Here is a 23,288-nt window from a genome sequence, read left to right on the forward strand (position 1 = left end):
TAATGTGAATGAATCTACCCAACAAATACAAGCAGAGCGTAATGATAAGAATATGGTCACTGTGAATAAAATTTTGAAAGACTATAATATAAACAAACAGGGTCTGAAATCATTTAGATTAGGCAAATTCAATGTAGCCAAAAGTAGACCAATAAAAGTAAAATTGAATTCACTGGAGGATGGTATGCACTCAAGAATAAGCCTTCTAATATGCCTAATATTAAAATTGCATCTGACCATATTGCAGCCTGGCCAGGTTGCAGCAAGAACATTATAAATGAATAAATAAAAAATCAATTATATGGGCATATTAGGAATGGAGATTTCTCAAAAACGATCAAATATATAAATAATAAAACTACTATTGTTGATCAAGTTTGGCATCAGCATCAAAAAAAACTAACTCATCGCCCCTATATACAATTCAATATAGATATTATTTACTTAAATGCTCAAAGTTTACTCATTAAAATTGATCAGATCAGGGATACTGTATTGCAGCTCAATCCTAAATTGATTTCAATCAGTGAAGCAAGAATAACTCCAGAAATCAATAATTCGAAAATTGAAATATTAGGTTACAGTTTGATCAGATGTGATTCTAATAGTCGGTATCCAGGAGGTGTTATCATATATGTATGTTAATTCTAATGTTAATTTTTCGGTATATAAAACCATTACACTTAGATAATACATATTGTGTAAAACTATTGAAGTAGATGTTGGGTCTAGTCAGTGGTTGGTAGGATGTTTCTATCGTTCGCCCTCAAGCTCTGAGGTAAATTTTTTAGAAAATTTTGAAAATAATGCATGTGATTCTCTTTTTAACTCTAAATGGCGCTGTATAGTGGTTGGAGATTGCAATTTTAATCTATTGAATGACGAATTTTTATACAGTGAAATTTAAAAACCTTTTGTTATAATATGGAATTGATCAGTTAATTTCTGAACCTACTAGAATAACAAATGATAGTGAAACTCTGATAGACTGTTCTAATTAATCACAAATCTTGGTGAATTTTAACACTACATTTCGGCTGGACATTGAATGATTTTTGATCAGTGTCTACATTGAAAAATATTTTTTCTTTTCCTACTTCCTGAACTTATTTCAGGTTTTCAGATAGGATAAAGGAAATTCATTTTTCGTTCAATTGAATAAATAATATTTCAATTGAAAATATTTGTTTTTAATAAAAAAAGTTCCTCTTGATTCCCACGCATCAAAACAATATTCTGTATTATTTTTTATACAGTGTCAGTGTCAAGTATGCACCATATGGGAAACTTATTTATAAAGGGTTTTTCGACAAAAAGTTATTTTTGATAAAAGTTTGTGCATCTACTAAAACTGAACATGCACCAACGAAATTTAGTAAAGCACACGTAATATACGAGGAGGCTTCAAATATTTGATTTCAAGACAAGAGTAAAGTACTCTCATTTTGAAAAAATATCGGGAACTGTTATTCAGAGTTGTTCAGCATTGAAAAATACATCTAGATTTGAAGTCGTGGCCATCCAAGTGAAGTTTTATTTTTTTTACCCATTTTTTAAAAATGGGGACTACGATAAAAAAAATCTAAAACGATAAATAGACAGCATCCTGTAAACGACGGTTCATTTTAAAAGCCTGCAATATTACAAATTACACAACTATGGTGTTAACCACGGTGAATTTTTTTGAAGAGTAAAATAATTTTTTTGTTAACACAGAAAATTACTCAAAATTATATAGTATTGTAACAAATATTCAATAATATCAAATAACAAAACATAAAAATAAAATAGGTATTTGAGAACAAATTCATTGATTTTCTGGAGATTATTTTCGAGAATTATTCTGATATTTTGTGCTTTGATATTATTGAACATTAAGTTCTTGCTACAATACAGTATATTTTGAGTAATTTTCGGTGTTAACAAAAAATAAAAATAACTTTGCACCAAAAACTTGGAAAATTATTTTACTCTTCAAAAAAATTGACCGTGGTTATCATCATAGTTGTGTAATTCGTAATATTACAGGCTTTTAAAATAAACCGTCGTATACAGGATGCTGTCTATTTATAGTTTCAAAAATTTTTTTTTTCGTAGACCCCATTAAAAAAAATGGGTAAAAAAATAAAACTTCGCTCAGATGGCCAATCAATTATTTGAAGTCTCCTCGTATATTACGTGTGTTTTCCTGTATTTTGTTGGTGTATGTTTAGTTTTAGGGCATGCACAAACTTTTATCAAGGATAACATTTTGTTGAAAAACCCTCAATAAATAAATTTCCCATATGGTGCATACTTTGGGGATGACACTGTATAGCAATATACTCGTCAATGGGAAAATTCCTTACATATTTCTATTTGATTTTCAGGAGACCGAGAAAATCAACAAATATACGTCGATAATAATATGTTTCACCTAAGTCAAAATTGTCCCACTTCTGAAAATTTGTCAGTGCCACTTTCAATATTAATATTTATTTTATTTATCAATAACCGGCTCGACTATAATAAAGTCCCACCAATGTGTGATAATTCTAACATTGTATTGGGAAATGAATATGGGAGTCAGGTGAAAACAGTAGATGATAGCAAAAATATTATAGTGTTGCAAAATGTGGTCTTAAATTCTACCAGCTTCAAAACATCACCTACCACGTCACATATTGCCAAGAAAACTCATGGAAAAAATGAAAATGCTGATATTCCCACTGATCTATACTCTGAACTTGAAGAACATTTTAATTCAGATTAATCAGAATATGTTCCAGATACCGATGAATTATCTTCAGATTCTTACTGTAGTGCTCAAAATATTAGGATTTCCAAGTTCAACAAGAATTCCGATAGTTCGGAAGCAATTGTAGGAAATTTAGACCAACATCAATTGAATGTTTTTATTAGTTTCCCAGAAAAAGAACCTATAATAAGTGAAAGTAATGGTACAATATCAGCCACTTCAGAACGCATCTCTGCCTCGTTAGATAAAATAGTGTCATTTATTAATGAATCAGAAAATAACGATCAGACCCAAAAGAAAAAATATTCTAAAATCAAACGGTTTCCGGATTTTTGTTATTTCTGTGAAACTTCCGTTTTAAATTTCGGTCGACATCTTCTCAGAAGCCATTCACAGGAAATGGATGTTCAAAAGATTGCAACTTTGAAGCCTAATGACATCACCCGTAAAAGACTAATTTCTGCAATAAGGAAGATAGGTAACCATTTAAAAAATTCAGATATCTGTGAGAAACCTGTCAAAAAATATCATGTTCCTGGCAGAAATTATTCTGAATGTATACCATACAAACATTGTTTGGGGTATTTCAGACCTGCCCAACTTTGGCGCCATGTCAAAAAGTGTCCACGAAACCCAGGAGAAAAAACAATATTTTCACATAAATCAGATGCACAAAATATTCTGATGAAGCATCATGTGGACCAAAAACTCAAAGAGACATTATTTCCAAGAATGCTAGCCGATAAAATATATTTTGTTGCAAAGCAAGATATTCTAATCTGTAAGTATGGAGCGTAGTACCTAACAAGCCATAGAGAAAAGCACCATATAAACATTTGTTCTCGGAAAATGAGAGAACTTGCTAAAATATTGGTTGTAATCAAAAAACTTCATCCCACCGTGAAAAATTTGTATAATGCCTTGCAGCCAGTATATTTTGACTCATTTGTTGCAGCAACAAAATCAATATCTAGATTTGATGCAAGTAAAAATGAGTATGGATCTGCAACTTTCGCAATGAATATAGCAAGATCTCTGAAAGAATGTTGTAGTTTAGCTGAAAGAATGACCTTAAAAAAAAGATCATACAACTCTACTATTGATACGGCCGAACTTGAGGCTAATTTCAAAACTTTCCAACAACTTCTTATTGATTCTTGGAAATTTGAAGTCTCTTCAGTGGCAGCTTCATGTCTCAATACCAGAAAGTGGAATAAACTAACAATAGTGTCAATTAGCCAATTAGCAGAAAAACAACTTAGGTTCAATTCAAAAAATGAAAAATCCTATAAACTACTTTTGGAAGTGTGCTATTGCCGATCAAATGAAGAAAAACTTGGAAAAACAACAGGCTATGAAGAATCTATATTAGAAGCACCTAAAAATAATTTTTTATATCCTCGCCTAAGTCAAGAGGCTCCAAAGGAAATTTGAGCAGCGAAAATAGTGCTCCACCTAGCAAACTAGCTTTTTTAGATATAAATAATAGTCAGGGAGTATGTGAAACCAAATTATGCCATGTCAATGTCCAGGGCCTTTTGAATAATTTGAACTCTGTTGAATTATTTGTTCATAATAATGATATTGAAACCGTTTGTTTATCGGAGCGCTGGATAACTGAAAACTATTATAGAGATGCATATTTTAATAATTTTGAAATGGCAACAACAATTTATTGCAGGCAAAATCATATTCGGGGTGGTGTATGTATCCTTGTAAAAAAAAGGTATTAAATATAAGGAAATGCTTACATTGAAAAAAAATTCTTCAGAGTGTCAAATTGAAATATGCAGAATTTATTGTGAAGTGAATAGCTTTAAAGTTATAGTTATCACCATTTATAGACCTCCAAGTGGAGATTTAAACCTATTTTTTAATTGTTTATTACATACATTAAAACTTGATGAGAATAAAACTGAAAATATAATTTTGTGTGGGGACTTCAATATAGATTATCTGGCAAACGATACTAATACCAAATTATTGAAGGATCTATTCAGCTCATTTAAATTGAAATTCAATATGTTAGTCCCTACAAGAATATTCACCAATTATAAAGGATCACACTACCAGCAGTAGTATTGATTATATGGTAACCAATTTCTGTAATGAAATTTATAACTGTGTATTGGTACAACCAAACATTGCAGATCATCTATCCCACATATTAACACGTTGACGGACAAACCTGCTATAACCGTTGCGCCTACAGGGACGCAACGGTCATAGCCGTGAAAACTTAAGTGGACATGACGGCTGTGCCTGTCGCCAAATGGATATGTTTGCATGTTCGTGAGAATGAGTTGTCCCCCTAGGAAGATGTGTTGTTGATTGCATAAAAATCAGATTGATTTGAAGTGGGTGTTTGGCTGAAATTCATCGTTCACTCACGTGGCAAACTCCGCACCATATTAGTCGGCAAGTGTGTTGTGATTTTCATAAGGGCATGCATAGTTATAAGTGATTACCTTTATATTCAAGTTTTTAGGTAAGGACTGATTTATTTTTGAATACCCTCATGTTGAAAACATGATATGATAACAACATTTTCACATTCTCCTGATATAAGAAGATTTCACTTTCAGGTATTTAGTTTACGTTTCATAGAGACAGAAAACCATGGATGAAAAAGAAAGAATGCGTTTACTCAAACTTTATGACGAAGTCGACTCTGATGAATTTATTGAACCAGATCCTTTTGCTCCTACTGAGAGTGATTTGAGTGAATATGACCCAGAACTTGATCAGGGAGATTATTCGGAGACAGAAAACCATGGATGAAAAAGAAAGAATGCGTTTACTCAAACTTTATGACGAAGTCGACTCTGATGAATTTATTGAACCAGATCCTTTTGCTCCTACTGAGAGTGATTTGAGTTAATATGACCCGGAACTTGATCAGGGAGATTATTCGGATTCCGAATATGAAAATACAGAGGATCGCAATGATAATAATGATAATGACATACAGGGTTCCAATGAAGAGGTTGAGAGTGAGGTATATATCTAGAATTTGTCATTTTGAAAGTTATACATTCAAATATTTTTTAGAATGAATCACATATGATCCCCGATATTGTGGATGAGTGGGTGGATACCGTGGCAGCTATTGATGATTTTCAGTTCAATGAAAATGCCACGGGTATAAAAATACAGGGGAATGCCAAGTCTTTGCCTATTGAGATATTCAACCAAGTGTGGGACAGCGAAATCATGGAAATGATAGTGGATTCCACAAACGACTATGGTGAAGCAATCACACGTAAATTATGTCCAAAAACTAGATATTCAAGGAGTAAAGAGTTCGTGAAAGTCGATGTTAAAGAAATGGAGAAGTTCATTGGGATGTGTTTACTTCAAGGACAATTGAAACCCTATAGTATTCGAACGTTATTCAGTTTGGATCCTCTGCTATATTTCCCGCAACAATGAGTGGCAGGCGATTCGAACAAATATCACGATGCTTTTCAATTCATGGAAAAAATCTGAAGACAATCGGTTATTAGAGTTCGCAGATTATTAGAAATGTGTTTGAAAAAATTTCAAGTGTTTCATCATCCACCTAAACAGTTATCATTAGACGAGTCTCTTTTACTTTTTCGTGGAAGACTCTTGTTTCGTACATATATGAAAAATAAAAAGACGAAATATTGTATCAAATTTTATGAGTTGTGTACTCCAGATGGGTATGTTCTGAATATAGACATATACAAGGGAAGAGGAGAAAAACCCCCAGATGAAGTTTTGTCCAAAATTGATACTTTGATACATGCCTAATGATCTCATCTGATAACAAAATGAAAACAATGTGGGGATATTCATAATGAAGTAACTGGAAAAATCAAAAGAAACAATACACATTTACAAGGGGATCCTGAGAAAATTGCAAATAACTATAATGATTTTTTGGTACAAATTATTCCACAATTACTTAACAACTTGAACTCTCAAAAATTTTGCTGTGATATTTCAAACAACACTCAATCAATGTTTGTTATCCCAATCACTATAAATGAAATTATTAGCTTAGGACACAGACTGAAAAATAAGCACACTTGTGGTGTTGACGATATTCCAGCAAGTATTGTTAAATACTCTCTGCCAACAGTCAGTAGTATATAATATGCTTTATAATGAACAATTCATTTAAATTTGGGATATTTCCAGAAAAACTTAAAATCGACCTAATTTCTCCTGTACACAAAAAAGGTGATTGTGAGTTGTTAGAAAATTTTAGACCAATTAGTGTATTACCAGCCTTTTCAAAATTGTTTGAAATGGCGATGTGCGACCGATTGATGAACTTCCTAAATAAGTATAAAATAATTAATAACATTCAGCGTGGATACATCAAGGGAAAATCAGTAGAGACAGCCATTATGCAATTTACGGAAAAAATAGTAAAGTCATTTGAAAATAAGCATTTATTGTTAGGCATTTTCTTGGATTTATCTAAAGCCTATGATTGTCTCAATCATAAATATCTACTTGAAAAACTCGAAAGGTATGGAATTCGTGGAACTGCATCAGATTGGTTCACATCATACCTAACAAATAAGCAACAAATAGTAAAAATATCAATGATGGAAAGATAGTTAAATCTAACGTAAAAACAAATAACACTGGGGTTCCTCAAGGCAGTATAACAGGTCCAATTTTATTTGTACTCTTTATGAATGACATCTCGAAAATATTGCAGCATCCTGTTAATATATCTTACAGCATTACTAAATATGCGGATGACACAAACTTATTAGTTAATAGTTCTAACTTATTTGATTTAACTCAACAGGCAAATTTTCTTAAGTGAAGTAAGTAATTGGTTCGCAAAAAATAAACGTATATTGAATGTCCAGAAAACTAACATTATTTTGTTTCGAACTCAACAACAAAAAAAAAGATACACCAAGTAGTGTTAAATTGTCTGGTAGCGAAATGAAATTAGAAAAGAATTCAAAATTTTTGGGAGTATTTTTAGATGAGCATTTGCAGTGGAATATCCATATAGAAAACTTAGCAAAAAAATTAAATAACTTATCTTACAGTTTAAGAGTAGTAAGTAAATATCTAAATGATTGCTCATTAAAAATTATTTATATTGCAAATTTTGAAGCATCACTAAGATTTGGGATTATGTTTTGGGGATCGAACAGTCACATGATTCATTTATTTACCATTCAGAAAAGAACAATAAGATGTTTATTTAAAATGAAATAATCAAGAAACCTGTAGAGGAATTTTCAAAAAAAATCACATACTTACTGTGTATGCAATTTATATATATATATATATATATATATATATATGAATGTGTACTATAATATCTGTATAAACATAAAAATAATTTTACAAAGTGCGTGGACCTTCATAATTATCAAACACGTAATTGTAGTAACATATCTTATCCAATACATAGATAAGTAGCAACTGAAAAACATCCCTCTTATGCCTCTATACGACTTTTTATTAGACTACCAGAGAACATTGAAACCTTGAACAACATCAACAAATTTAAAACAAATGTTAAATCCTTCCTCATTGAAGTAGAACCATATAATGTAGAAGATTTTCTAAATTATTCTTATTAGATATTAGATTTAAGAATTATGAAAATTGACACTGTTTCATTTTTTTGTTTTTCGCTGATTTGTGTAAAACACTCTTTGAAATAAGGATTATAATTATTATTATTATTTGGTATTTCAGTTGATGGATCGTACTTAGACAAAGGCCATGATCTATTTATGGACAACTATTATAATAGTGTCACTTTGGCAAATCATCTACTCAAAAGGAGAACACACATTACCGGTACACTAAGAAGAGACAGAATTGGAAATCCAAGTGAAGTAGTTGAAAGTAAACTAAAAAAAGGCGACGATATATGGCGGCGACAAAACAAGGTATACGTTTCCAAATGGAAGGATAAACGTGAAGTTTTGTCCATAACTACGGCACACCCATCAATGGCCCCTTCAGTGAATCGAAATAACAAGAGATCGATGAAACCCAAAGAAATTATTGACTATAACAAACATATGTCTGGAATCGACAGGGCAGACCAAATGATAGCATACTATTCATGTCCCAGAAAAACAGTGTTTTGGTAAAAAAAAGTACTTTTCCATTTGCTGGATGTTTCCGTGTGGAATCCATTCTAGTTATATAAGAGAGTTACTGAAAAAAATATTAAATTCATTGAATTCAGAAATCAACTAATAAAATCATTATTGGGGATTGATCCAAAAATCAAGGATGCTCGTCTCCTCATAAAGTTTCCTGGAGCTCAGTCTTCTCCTAAAACTATCTATCCTACTCCATCAAGTTCCAATATGGAAGCAACATCAATTCAACATTTTCAAGAGCTAATTCGTTTTCCTCCCGGTCACAAAAGAAATAAATATTTTTTGGGGTGTAAGCTATGCTCCAAAGAAAATCACCGAAAGGAAACTGCCCTACGTTGTAAGACTTGTCCTGATAAGCCAGCTCTATGCCCTGGGCTATGTTAAAAAAAATGGCATCAGTAAAAATACATTGAAATAAAGATGCTATTTCTAGAATTGTTTTTTTTTTTCATTGAACTTCTTTCTATACATCTTATTCTTACTGTTATAACCGTCCTGTCCCACCTGACCAAAATATTTGCCATGTAGGACAGGGACTGCTATAACCGACTGTCAATTTGACAAGAACGGTCAAGAAAAAAACTCTCAATTTTTATATTCCAACCCAGTATTAGATAATTTCCGTCAGTATTTCAATAAAAATATCGGTGATCCATTTTAATAGGAATTGCGTCCTTGTATTGTCCGTCAATGTGTTGACTGTTAAAAAACAAAAAGTAAATAATAATGAAAAAAAAAGTTCTGATAAATCAGCCATAGTAAAAAGACGTGTCAATACTAGCAGCATTAATGAATTAAGAACTAGACTCAGTACTGCAATATGGTTTCCAACGTTATATGATATGACTATTCATGATGGATTCTCTTTTTTCTTAGAGTCCCTCTCTTGGTGTTTTGATGTCTCATGCCCCAAAAGAAAAACTGTTGTAGACAAGGGCATTAATAATAACTGGATTTCTGACGATGTTGCCCAGGAAGGAAAACATCTAAGAGATATGTTCCATCTAATTACAACTGATCGAGAAGTTGACCCTAGTATTATGGCTGTATACAAATCTAGGCTGAAACAACACAAGAATAACGTTGAGTAAAAAAAGATTACTTACTTTTCCACTAAAATTGACAATGCCAGTAACAAAACTAAAGAAACGTGGAATATAGTAAACAACGAGTTGGGAAGAAAAAGAAAGTGTTATGCTGATAATGTTATCACTCTCCATCATGAATCAGTTGTGGTTGAACACTCTTCTGCTGTAGCAGACCTATTTGCCCATCATTTTGCAAATTCTGCTAAAACGGCTATTTCCACACACTTAGGTCAAAATCTAGCTTTACCTTGTACAACCAGTACAAATGTTAATATTGTACACACATTTGAGAATGGACCGATTACTGAAGCTGAAATTCATGCTGCATTGAGATTAATGAAAAATAAAAATTGGAGTGGATCAGATGACATGTCAATACCAGTTGTTAAAGAAATATTTGACCTTATTGTATCTCCTCTCATTTATCTAATTAATCAATCCTACATGCTAGACTACTTTCCAGAAGAGTTCAAGAAAGCCTTAGTCATTCCTCTTTTTAAAAAAGGAAATAGAAATGACCTGAATAACTACCGACAAATTTTATTACTTTGTTCTCTTTCGAAATTGTATGAAAAAGTGGTGGTTACTAGAATAGTGAATTATTTAAAGTCAAATAGTATACTATGTAATAATCAACATGGATTTAGGAAAGATGGTTCCATAGAAACCGCTGCCTATGATTATCTCAATAACATATACTCCGAAGTTGATGCCAATAGTTTTGTAATTAGTATTTTTTTTGATCTGTCAATGGCATTTGACACTGTTTCATCAGATTTTCTATATAAAAAGTTAGAGAGGCTTGGGTTTCCACATAACATACCGACTTGGATAAAATCCTATATGAGTGGTCGGAATTTGACAGTCAAATATAACAATATTGTGTCCAAGGAACATGATGTGACATTAGGAGTTCCTCAGGGATCAGTACTGGGACCTTCACTTTTTGTGGTATTTGTTAATGATCTCTCAGAACATGTTAACAATTGCCACATAACTATGTTTGCAGATGATACCACAATGACACTGGAAGATATATTAACAAGAGTCAAAGAGGTCATTGATAGATTTACGTCTTGGTGTGAATGCAATCATTTGATATTAAATACCTCCAAATCTGTTTCGATGAAATTTTATAATAGAAAAAATAACATTCCAGATGGAGTTGATATAACTGATGGAATAGCCATGGCACATGATGTTAAATTTCTAGGAACCATGTTAGATGAATCTTTAAATTGGGATCTACATATTGATGAGGTTTGCAAGAAACTTAATGCAGCATTCTTCGCGATTAAGCAGATGAAATTGCTTGTAAATAAAAAAATCTCTTAAGTATATATTTTGCAATGGCATATCCGCATATTTCCTTAAATATAAGGTCATGGGGATGTGGTAGAGATTTTAATAGAATATTTGTTGCCCAAAAGCATATTATAAGACTGATTTTTATATGGATTATCGTGATAGCTGCAAAGCTATTCTTGTAAGAGAAAATATATTATCAGTTCCATGCATATATATATATTCAAATGTGTGACTTATGTAAGAAATAATCTTGCATCTTTTGAAACGAATGGTTCTACTCATAATTATCATACACATCATGGTGGTATGTTAAGGATACCCTCACACAAATCAAATAAATTTAAAAATTCTCCAATATACAATGCTATCTCACTTTACTATAAATTACCTGATTCAATCAAGGAGTCAAAATCATATAAAATCTTTAAGAATAATACGAAACTATTCTTAAAAAAATGTTTTTATAGTTAAAAGACTATTGGAGTGATAATTCCTGGGAATAATTCCCAATGTAATATAATATATGTATTTGTTTTTAAATTGTAACATTTATATATTAGGTGCCGTGTTTTATGTTTTTATATTTATATTTTATCTTTATTCTTTAATTTGTTATTCAAGTATGACTAACTATTATTTTACAACATATATTACAATTATTGACTTACCATATGTACATTATGTACCGATAATGGTTAATAAAATTATTATTATTATTATTATTGTCAAAAATCAAGCTATTTTATTAAATACGCCAGTAAAGACCATTTTTGTTATCAGTCAAATACTGGCAAAAAAAAATTAAACCCTTTGCGGATGGAGAGATGAACATCTGACATCTGACTGCGGTTGCAGAAATGGCATTTCCTGATGAGATAAACAGTATTTATTATATTACTGGTATAATCACCAATGTCAAGCAATGTTGAGCTTGGTGGTAGCAGATTTGGGAAGGCTATTTGAAGACATTAACAAGGTCACAGGAAGGGAAATGTTCGTTAACTACTCTAAATTCACCAGGAAACTTTGTATACAAAAAAACTGAGTTTGCCTAATGTCACAGTAACAATAATTAAACTAATTCATTTTGAAAAGATCGCAGTGAATTTAAAGAATTCCTGAAAGATTCAGAAACTGAATATGGCAACATGGTTTTTAATACCGAAGTATTTCGACTTAGTAGAAGTGCAGTGCTAAAACAAGTATACAACTTGAAAAGCCTAATTTGGTAATAACGAATGGATGTGCGATTTTGGGTATCTTATCGACATGACTCAGCATCTCAATGATATTAATGTAGAACTTCAAGGCAAATTACAATTCATTCACAATTTGTATGATAAAATTCAGGGCTTTGAGTGCAAATTAAAATTGTGAAAACAGCATATTTTGCAGAATAATGTGTCTCACTGTCCACATTTAAAAAAAGAAAACGTTACTACTTCTCAAAAATACGCACAATATATACACATTTTAATCAACGAATTTCCAAATGTTCCAATGTTCAAAGCTGAGAAGAGAACGGTTTCCACGAAAATGTTTTCCTTGCCATTTAATACCGATGTGGATACGGTTTCCAAAGAGTGGATAATAGCGATTTTAAATATGTATTTTTCTCAGTAAACAACTATTTTATATTATATAATAATTTGATGATTCAATTTTAATTGTGTGTGATTTTATATACAGTAGGACGATTCATATGCAGATTTCTAATCTGAACCCGAAAATTGTTTACTAGTCTAAGAAACTGTTGCTAACAAATAATTATTGTTTTGTAATCTTACCGTTTGTTCGTGAATGTACCCCAAACAATCTCTATTCTTATGGTTATGTAACTGACTGCCGCAAGCTGCACTAAACGAGTGTTCCCAGGTGTTTCCACTCAAATTTATCCACAATCCATATCCGTAGCAGACACATCTAGAATGCCAGAACTTCTTATTGGCCTAAACATAAAACTGTCCATGCAAAATTGATTTCTGGTCTGAAATTAAAAAAAAAAACAGTAAAAAAGGGTCCGTATTTTCAAAACTGAAATGAAGTTATTCATGAGTCAGGATTCGCTATACTTAGATATTTTTATCGTAGAATTCAGGAGCTCAAAAATTTTCAGTAATTTGCTAATCACATACTAAATTCGACAGTCTCCCAAGAGAATAAGAAAAATTCTATCATAATCAAGAATCTTTTGGACAATCCTGAGCAGTAGAGCAGTGTAATATTTAATTACTGGAGGTTCAGTTATCACTGATGCAGATGTCCAATTGGCGATAAGTAAAATAATTTTCAGGAGAATAAGGCATGAAAAACCTCAACGTTATTGGAAAATTCATCTCAGTGAAATTCCAAATGAAATGAAACAAAAGGTATTTGGAACTGAAAGAAAAAAGACTTTGGAACTAAAACAAAACTAAAAGATTCCAGAATAACCTCCACAGAAGACCTCATCCAATTTTGCATTGCAGCTCTGACACTTGCAATCTAAAAGTTTCTCCTCTTACATGCACGGACAATAGATGGTTGCTTTCAGTAGAAAGATGAAGATAGTCCTTTAGTCAAAAAGTGAGATTCTCAGACAGCTTATTCATAAATTGATGGGTTAACTATGATACAATAAATTGTTGAGGTTAAATCATGAAGAATAAGAAATGAATCTTACTATTTTTCATCACTTTTATTTGTAAATAACGTTACTGCAATTTCGTCCTTTACGGACATTTTCAAACTTATACATTTAACTAAAAATGATTGACTACATTAGCCCTTATATAACATCATTGTAGGTAATAACAGAGGTACTCAACTTAATTGAATACCTAAATTTTGTTTACCTGTGACAATGTGGATGCGCTAATTTGAAAACCGGTGAGTGAACTAGATTGATTTGATCATTTAATAGGTTACACCAGCAATGCCTACGCTTATGAATTTTCAAAGATTCCAAATAATTTAGTTTCAAACCTTTCCTTGCATAGTGCAAAATTTCTGTATCGTTTAGATTCGGCAACTTGTGGTTGCATCACAGCACAGATTTTAAACAGACACAGAGATCCCAAGAAATGGTTTGAAAACTTCAAATCATCTTTACCTAGTGTGAAGGACTTTTTATGTTCAGCATACCATTTTGAGAAATTTCGACCACATTCGACTCACATAAACACTATTATACTTGGGACACTTAAACTTATAAACTGCAGATTTCTTTAATTTGTCCACTTCTTGATTTCTGATTGCTTGATCTGATGGTATATTGTATTTTTAATTTCCCTAGCTAGATTGTTAGCAGACAAAGGTAGTGAGAATGATCTGTGCAACAGAGTAGACATCACCATCCCAAGTAATTCTTTTCATCCAGACAGTCATAAATTAGCAGCCTATAATTCAATGTTGCACAAATTATTCTCGTTACCCTTGTCTGCTAACAATCTAGCTAGGGAAATCAATAAATGGGTAAAAGAACAGAGATAATTGTGGGTTTCTTCGGAAAAAACAATGTGGAAGCAGCATTCAGACCACATGCTAGGTTACCTGACTTCCTTTTCAATGCCAAAGTGGACAAGTTAGAGAAATATGGAGTTTATATGCTTAAGTGTCCGGAGTGTAATAGTGTTTATGTGGGACAATGTGGTCGAAATTTCTCAAAATGGTATGCTGAACATAAAAGGTCCCTTAGACCAGGTAAAAATGATTCGACGTTTTCAGTAATGTTAGTTCAGTAATGTTAATTAAAAACATATAAAGTTTCATTTTTCATGATGATTTCCTACCACATGGTAAGGGTAACATCAATTTATTTAAAGGTTAAATCATTTACTCATCTTTCATTTCTTTATATTTTGCATAACCCTAATTTTTATCATAATTTTTCTCAAATTATTTTAATGCAGAATTCTGTTTACTTTAGCTTGTTGAATTTTATGTAGTGCTAACTTCAACTGAACTTGGGATTTGCAAATGTTTTCACTTACCAATCAGATATGTTGGGCAGTGTTGCACCACTGAATATGAAATATACAAATACAGAATTCTTCATGGGGCGTGCTTACAAAAGTTGAAAACAACTTGAATTTTCACAAATATATAGTTTTATTAGAATACATGTATATTATTTGAATGGTAGTATTTGCTGAGGAGTCAAGGACAAAACTATGTTGAATTGAAGGGGTTATATTTTTAGGAGTGATTAAATTTTTGGGAAAGAAAGTTTTTGGCTTTCTACTACTCCATCTGATACAAAAAAAAATTCTACTATTCTACCATTCATTCAAAGTAGAACTCATGTGAATGATATCTGATTCTTATTCCACAACAAATGTTTGAAATACAAACTGAGTAGAGAAAAGTATCTTCTGTATAATTCAGTGTTCGAAAGAATTATTTTCTTTCATGTAATTCAATGTTTATATGAAAGTAGCTGTTTCAGGAGGACTTTCTTTCAGTTTGTGTCTGAAAGTTACTTCTTTGCATGATCTACACATTCATGTACAGAGTTTCAAATTGATTACTTCCTTCTTTTCTTTGGAAGATTCTCTCATCATTTTTTTTTGTATCAAATGGAGTAGTAGAAAGTCAAAAACTTTCTTTCCCAAAAAACTATGTTATTTGGGTATGCAGCAAATTATAAATCAGGGAATAGCTACAAATTATTATATAGGATAAAAATAAGATATAATAATAAAATAGGCATAACTTACTGTTAGTGGGGTTAGCAGTGTTCAAATTTGTGTTTACCAAACAGCACATGTCAGAGAAGATAAAATAAAGTTAAACAAATTTAAAAATAAAAAGTTGCACATGATATGTAAGGCTTTCTATTTACACACTAACAAATCTGAATAATGTACAGTCGAAAAAGAAACAAAGCACGTGGAACACCACGTAATTTTAATGAAAAATTAAATTTGACAGTTGTAAAATTCAAAACTATCTTCGTCTTGGTCTCAGCAACCAAGGCTATCCTGCCAGTTATTAACGAATATCATTTTCAAAACCAAATTTTGACACATTTCAAGTTCGTATGACACGATTCAGTTTTTCATCTATTTCCTAAATGATATTGATTCGAAAATTATATGAAAAATTGAACATTCAATATTTTTCATTCTGATTATGTTGGAGCGCGTGCGCATAACATATGTCGATGAATTTCTAGTTATATCTGAGGTTATGATTCTGACAAATATCGGTGTTTTCAAAAGATTATATAATGTAAAATACAAATAATATTACTCATATATTTGATATATCTCCTACAGATGAATCTGTCGTTAAAATGGTTTGGTTCATCTGCACATGTTGGTACTTTGATGGAATAATATCAGAAATACCCCAGCTTATATGGTATCGAACACCCATTATACCCAATTCAAATGCTTATTTATGTTGTAACATTTTAATTGATAAGGCGTGTAAGAAAATTCATATCTGAACGCACTGTACTTGTACTGAAACGAATGACAAGTGTGAGAGAATGAAGACGAAACCGGAAAATGTTTGAAATATTGTACTATACTGTTGCAGTTTTCCATAAAAAAATAAGGAAAAATTTTACCTTATGGGATAGTCAAGAATTTTCGCGTTTTTTTCTACGTGATGGTAGGAATTCAGAACACTTTTTATTTTTTGTAGGACTCATTAGTTTTCGAGATATAGCCTGTCAAAGTTTGTATGATGTCACATTTTACCTTTTTTTATTAAGCAGTAAACGATTGCAATTCACATATTTTCATTCAACAGATCTTTTTCCATATCATCGCACTTTTTCTATCCCTTTTCATTCACTTATTGGCAAGTTTCTTGAAATTAGATTGAAATTCCATAATTTGTCACACGCTAACTCAACCTAACCTAAACCATCCTAACCTAACTCAGTGTAACCTTAGTTTAGAATTTTAAAAAACTATGTATCCTTAGCATCTAACCTGACCTCCAAATTCTAAAAGGAACGTATTTTCGAATATTTACTTTTGAAAAAACTATATTTCCTCAACATCTAACCTGACCTCCGAATTCTAAAAGGAACGTGTTTTCGAATATTTACTTTTGTAAATACTATGTTTCCTCAACATCTAGCCTGACCTCCGAATTCTAAATGGAACGTGTTTTCGAATATTTACTTGTGTAAAAACTATGTTTCCTCAACATCTAACCTGACCTCCGAATTCTAAAAGGTACGTATTTTCGAATAGTGAAACTTATGCAATTCATAAAAAGTGATTTGTGTGCAACCACCGACATAACCTATAAGGTTATGTCGATGTATGCACCTGACAAATTATGGAATTTTATTCTAATTTCTGGAAACTCTGAAATGAGTGATTGAAAAGGGATACAAAAAGGTGCGATGATATGGAAAAAGTTGTGTTGAATAAAAAATATGTGAATTGCAATCGTTTATTGCTAAAAAAAAAAGTAAAATATGACGTCATACAAACTTTGACAGGTTATATCTCGAAAACTAATTGAGTCCGACAAAAAATAAAAAGTGTTCTGAATTCCTACCATCATGTACCTAGTACTATCCCAGAAAAAATCGCGAAAATACGTGAGGATCCCATAGAGTATAATTTTGCCAAAAATAGTTTCAAATAAACTATTATAAAGTTGTCATTATTACAAAGAATATCTAAAAGACCTACAGTACTCCTAGACGAGGATTTAAGGATCCTGGTGGAGACTGACCCTACACAAATAGCTCCCATGCGGTTTTTGATGGTTTAAAACGTATTGGAAATATCGTAGAGCTCGAAAAGTGAGTGCCCCACAATTTGAACAATTGACAAAAATTGTCACCTTTCGAGTCTGTCCTTTGATTTTGCCCAACCAAAACGATCAAATTTTCAATCTGATCGTCACGTTTGGATCCTCTACTACAGGAGACGTTCAGGACAATGGTTGGATACTGACGAGCCACCCAAGAACTTCCCAAAGGCAAAAACCCACCAAAAACGATCATGATTATTGCATGGTGGTCAGCGGCCGATGTGATTCACTATAACTTTCTGCAAACGGTTCAAACCAACACGTCAGTCTCACTGTGAGGAAATCAATGTACCGAAAATTGGCCAGCAGCAGCCGGCCCTGGTCAACAGAAGAGTTCCGATGCTGCTCCACGACAACGCACGTCTGCTCGAAAATTGAACAAATTGAGCGTCGATCTTCCGTCCATCCACCATAGTTCCCAGACCTCTCTCCAACCGACTACCAGTTTTTCAACCTTCACCATTCAGGACCAAGCAAAAACGGCCTTCCTTGACTTCATCGAATTCCGAGCACGCAATTTTTATGCTGACGAAATTAATCGACTTGCTTTACGTTGGCAAAAGTGCACTGATTCAAATGACACTCATTTCAATTGAATTGAATAACTATCAACTGACTTTTTACAATTCAAAGTAGATATATAAAAACAAACAAAACTTTTGAAAAAACTTTAGATTATAATAATGACATTGATTTCTCAGATGTAAAAAACCCTAGTCTTTGAAATATAGTTATCTGATTTTATGTTGATATCTGTGAAAGAAAATAAAATTGAACACATTTCTTTAAATCACTGAAATTCATTAAAAAATCACATGTTTCAAATACCAATTTAAATCAAAATGATTTAATTGTGCTAACCCTGTACTACAATAATATCTACTCACCAATATAAAGATAAGAAAGGATTTGAAACATATTTATACGTACGAAGTTTGATAAACGAATCCCCGAAATACCACAAATCCCATTAATTTTTTTTGAAACACTGCCAACAAAACCAATGAAATAGTCCCCCATCATTCACTTCTCATAATGAAAACTCCTTTTTCGCTTGACAGAGAAACATTAAAGTTGAAGATAATAAAGACCAAACACACAAATAAGAGAAATCAGGAGTATATAAGTTAAAGTGCGGAACTTGTCCTAAGGTATATATTCGTCAAACTTGCAGAACATTTAGGAATCGTATCCAGGAACATCATATGAGCTAAATGAATAAGAAAAAGTTCAACATATTCCATTGAACTTTTAGAAGAAAATCATATCTTTTTTTAGGATCGAAATTTTATACATAGAAAATGAAAGTTTAATGCTGAATCATTTGGAAGAAATGGAAATTTTTATTCTTAAAAATTCAAACATTCCAATGAATGACCCACTGGATTTATATAGATCATTATTGAACTTGTTTTCTCAAAAACCGATGAAGTGTTAAGATTGATATAGAATTGATGTAATATGCTTTAGGTTAGGTAATCATAATTGGTTGTAGTTGTTTTAGGTTGTAGATGTTTTAGGTTATTTGATCGAGTGAGTACCTAAGTAGGTATTCTCAATTGTGATTACGTAAAGTAAGAAAGAATGAACTTATAAAACTTAATTCACTAAAAAAAAACTGCATTGGCTAAATATGTGATATATTTTTTAAATAAAGTTTGTGGAGATCAAATCGTAAAGTGTGGTTTATGAAAAAAGCGATAAGCGAGTTTTCATCATAAGAAATGAGTGACTGAAATAGTCAATTTGTTTACTTTCGGATGCTCGTAGTTCCAAAAGCAGACTGAAACGCTGTGTTTTGACTTCTGATATTATGCCAACAAAAATACATGAGTCCCATAATTTTTTTTACAAGTGAAACTTGTGATTTCAAAGTTTTCCATAATGTAAGAAGACATAAAGGATACAATATTATTTTTAACATATAGTTAGTGGACATACTTGAAGACTGGTTGATATTCGAATTATTTTAAAGAAAAATTCTTTCAGACCGATCTCAACCTACACTGTACGTTAATGAACAGCCACCTATCAGAAAACAACTACTCCCCTGGCTAATACCACGAAGGGCGTTGGATTATATCCGACAGGTGTCAGTGCAGCTGTTGGACTATTATTTTGTCGAATAGAACATTTTGAGTAAAGCAACTTTTGTTAATTTGAAAAAAATGGATAGGAATAAATATCCGTTGTTAATAAAGCATTACTTTTTGGCGATAAAAATACTGTTGAAGCCAAGGTCCAGCTTGATAACAATTATTCGGACTTTGCACCAGGATAATCAACTACCGAGAAGTGGTGTGAATGAATGAATTTTTATTGAATTGGAAACTTATCCTAATATACATACAATTAAAAAAAAATAACAAAAGAAGATATTTTTAACATGTACATAGAAAGAAACGAGGTGAAATGACCACCAAGGATGATGCACCCAGTGGACGCCCCAAAGAAACTGACCAAAAAGGTCTACAAAATAATTCTGGATAACTTCAAAGTGTAGTTGATCAAGATAGCTGATGCTCCAAAGATATCAATCGACTAAAAACAACAACGAATTGATAAATCTGAGCATTGTTTGAAACTGTTCAATCAATCAAAAATGTACTTTATTGTCAAAGAAAACAATTCTAATTAACAAAGCTTAAATAAATAAAAACCCGTCAATTCACAGTAACGATGGAACAATATAGATTCTAACGCTACATGTAGACAGGACATAAGATTCTACAAAACAGTTAAGAATTGATTTACATGTATAGATAAAATAAATAAATCAGTTGGTTCGACCCCTAGGGTTCAGGTACTCAAAATCTGTCTTTAAGATATTCTTCCAAGCTATATGCTTTCGTGAGTAAAAGTTCCTTCACACGTTTTCGGAATGTTTTTGACTCTATTATACTTTTCATTTCAAATGGTACATGATTGAATATCTTCCAACTCTCAAATATTAAGGAATTTTTTGTTAATGTTGAAGTTGGCTTTGACAGAGATATATTGGCATTTTGCTGGGTGTTATATATTCTTACGGAAGGAAAAGTATTTTTTCTCATTTGAATTAGATATACTGTTCCTAGAATGAAGATGCAGTATATTGTTAAAATTCTACCCTTTATGAAGAGTAGTCTACAGTGGTCCAAACACTTGGCTCTACATATATATCTTATTGCCCTTTTTTGTTGAACAAATACTGGTTGCATCAACTGCTTGCTACATGAATCCCAGAAAGCGATACCATACCTCAGATGTGACTCGGCTAATGAAAAGTAAGAACATTTTAGCAACCTTTTTTTTAAAGCTTCTCTATCACTTTTGACAAAGTAGATATTAGTAAAATAGGACGAAAATTGGATGACTCATTCAGTTCACCACCCTTGTGAATTGGAATCACTACAGCAGTTTTCATTACATCCGGAAATACACCAATTGAAAAAGATACATTAATTGATTCTGCCAGTGCAAAAAGGGCATGATCTGGCAGTTTTTGTAATAAATTTACTGATATATCATCGATTCCATGCGTTTTTTTATTTTTCAGTTCCCTAAATGTTTCCTCAAGTTCATCAATATTTGTATAACCTAAAATGAATTCTTCTGAAATCATTACTTCACTCAGGTAGTCTAAAGGGTTTTTTTGTATAGATATGTTGAGTTTAGGTTTTTCTGCTATTGTACAGTAATACATATTGAGGCTATCAGGGTTGATGTCAATTTGCACTGGAAGCTTGTTTGTTTTGCCTCTCAGATCATTGAAAATAGCCCAATAGCCCACATCTTATAATTCTTCTATAGAATTTTCAGTACTCATTGAAAAAGCTGTGGAAGAAATCACTTGTAGTGTATTTTCTAATCATGTGTAGGGCCCTCATATTACTTGAAGAGGTTCTGATTCCATTGGTTATCCAAAGCTTTTTTAATTTACTTTTGATTTTTTGCATAGGAAAACACTGTACGAAGACATCAGTCAAAATATCATGAAATACACTCAGGGGTTCAACAGAGTTCAAAGCACCAAGCCAGTTAACTCCATTGGCATTGAGTTGGAACTTGAAGAAGTTTATTTGAAAGCCTGCCATACCTCTGCCTCTCACCATTCCCCTTTTTTATATTCTAGAGAAAAATGTGTGACAACAGCTTCACAATCCGAAAGTGACACAGGGATAACGTCAGATTGAGTACCCTCTTCATTAAAATTAAGGCAAACATAATCTCTAGGAGTAGCAGATTGTCTTACATGCATTGTCAGATTGAAAGAACTCAATAAGAGTTTCAAAGATTGAGTGATTGTATCTTCCTCTGTAAAGTTCATATTAAAGTCGCCCGCTACTACTATTTTAGAATTTACAGATGAATTTGTGAAAATAATCTACAGATTTCTGAGGAAAATATTGACCTTAGAATTTGGAGATCTGTATAAGCAAAGAATGTAAAAATTACATTCTTTATTATGTACCAAGGAGAATTGAAATTCTTGCTATGTAAGAAGAGTATCATATTTCGAAATACTTTCCATAACAAATGCATCTGCAAAATGTTTATTTATAAGGATCATAGTGCCTCCACTATATTTGTTTCTGCATAATTCTGCAGCTATAATGTAATCATCCAAATATCAGTTTCTTTGATAGTTAAGCCAATGCTCTGTTAAAATATATATATATATATATATATATATATATATATATATATATATATATATATATATATATATATATATATATATATATATATATATATATATATATATATATATATATTCTCGATAGCAATAAAGTGATCTGCTGTAATACTGAAACCAAAAGTGACAACATAACAAATCGTGAAGAAATATTACAATTAGAAAAGAATATGCTGAAAAGATTGTTATACGAATTAGAAGATAAAAATAACATTCTAAAGGAAAATAACAATCTCTTGCTGCAAAAAATTAAAACTGTGGAACAAAAATACATCGCAGAACCAAACCAGGAGAAAAAACCAACTGCCCAAGAAAAAAAAAATATAAAAACAAAAAACATACTTATTCGAATATCCTAGGAACAGGTGCGTCTACCAGTAATACCAATGGTAAAATTAAAACAGCGTTGCCAAACAACACGACTAAAACCAATAGTGCCAACTTCCAAAATGAGAACCACGAGGAAAGGAACCAAGTTAGTAATATTGTAAACAATTCTCAAAGTGAGAATGATGCGGATTGTAGTAAGTGCAGCTTCAGAAATCCGGGGAGAAATAAATATGTAAGAACTGAAGACCTCACTAGAA

At 31.9% G+C, this 23,288-nt stretch overlaps 1 long non-coding RNA gene across 2 annotated transcripts in view; it reads right to left on the reverse strand.

Annotated features, from left to right (window-relative positions):
- The window catches only part of LOC141486095 (uncharacterized), a 34,683-nt gene that overhangs the window by 899 nt on the left and 10,496 nt on the right, over window positions 1–23,288 (reverse strand). For both annotated transcript variants that reach the window (XR_012467644.1, XR_012467645.1), the window contains exon 3: window positions 13,046–13,245. This is a non-coding gene — a long non-coding RNA (uncharacterized lncRNA). The remainder of the gene's footprint in view (window positions 1–13,045; window positions 13,246–23,288) is intronic.

This window comes from Leptinotarsa decemlineata, unplaced genomic scaffold, assembly GCF_025532065.1.
Source record: "Leptinotarsa decemlineata unplaced genomic scaffold, Ldec_3_MD MMD2_tig00026347_RagTag_RagTag, whole genome shotgun sequence".
NCBI classification, from domain to species: Eukaryota; Metazoa; Arthropoda; class Insecta; order Coleoptera; family Chrysomelidae; genus Leptinotarsa; species Leptinotarsa decemlineata.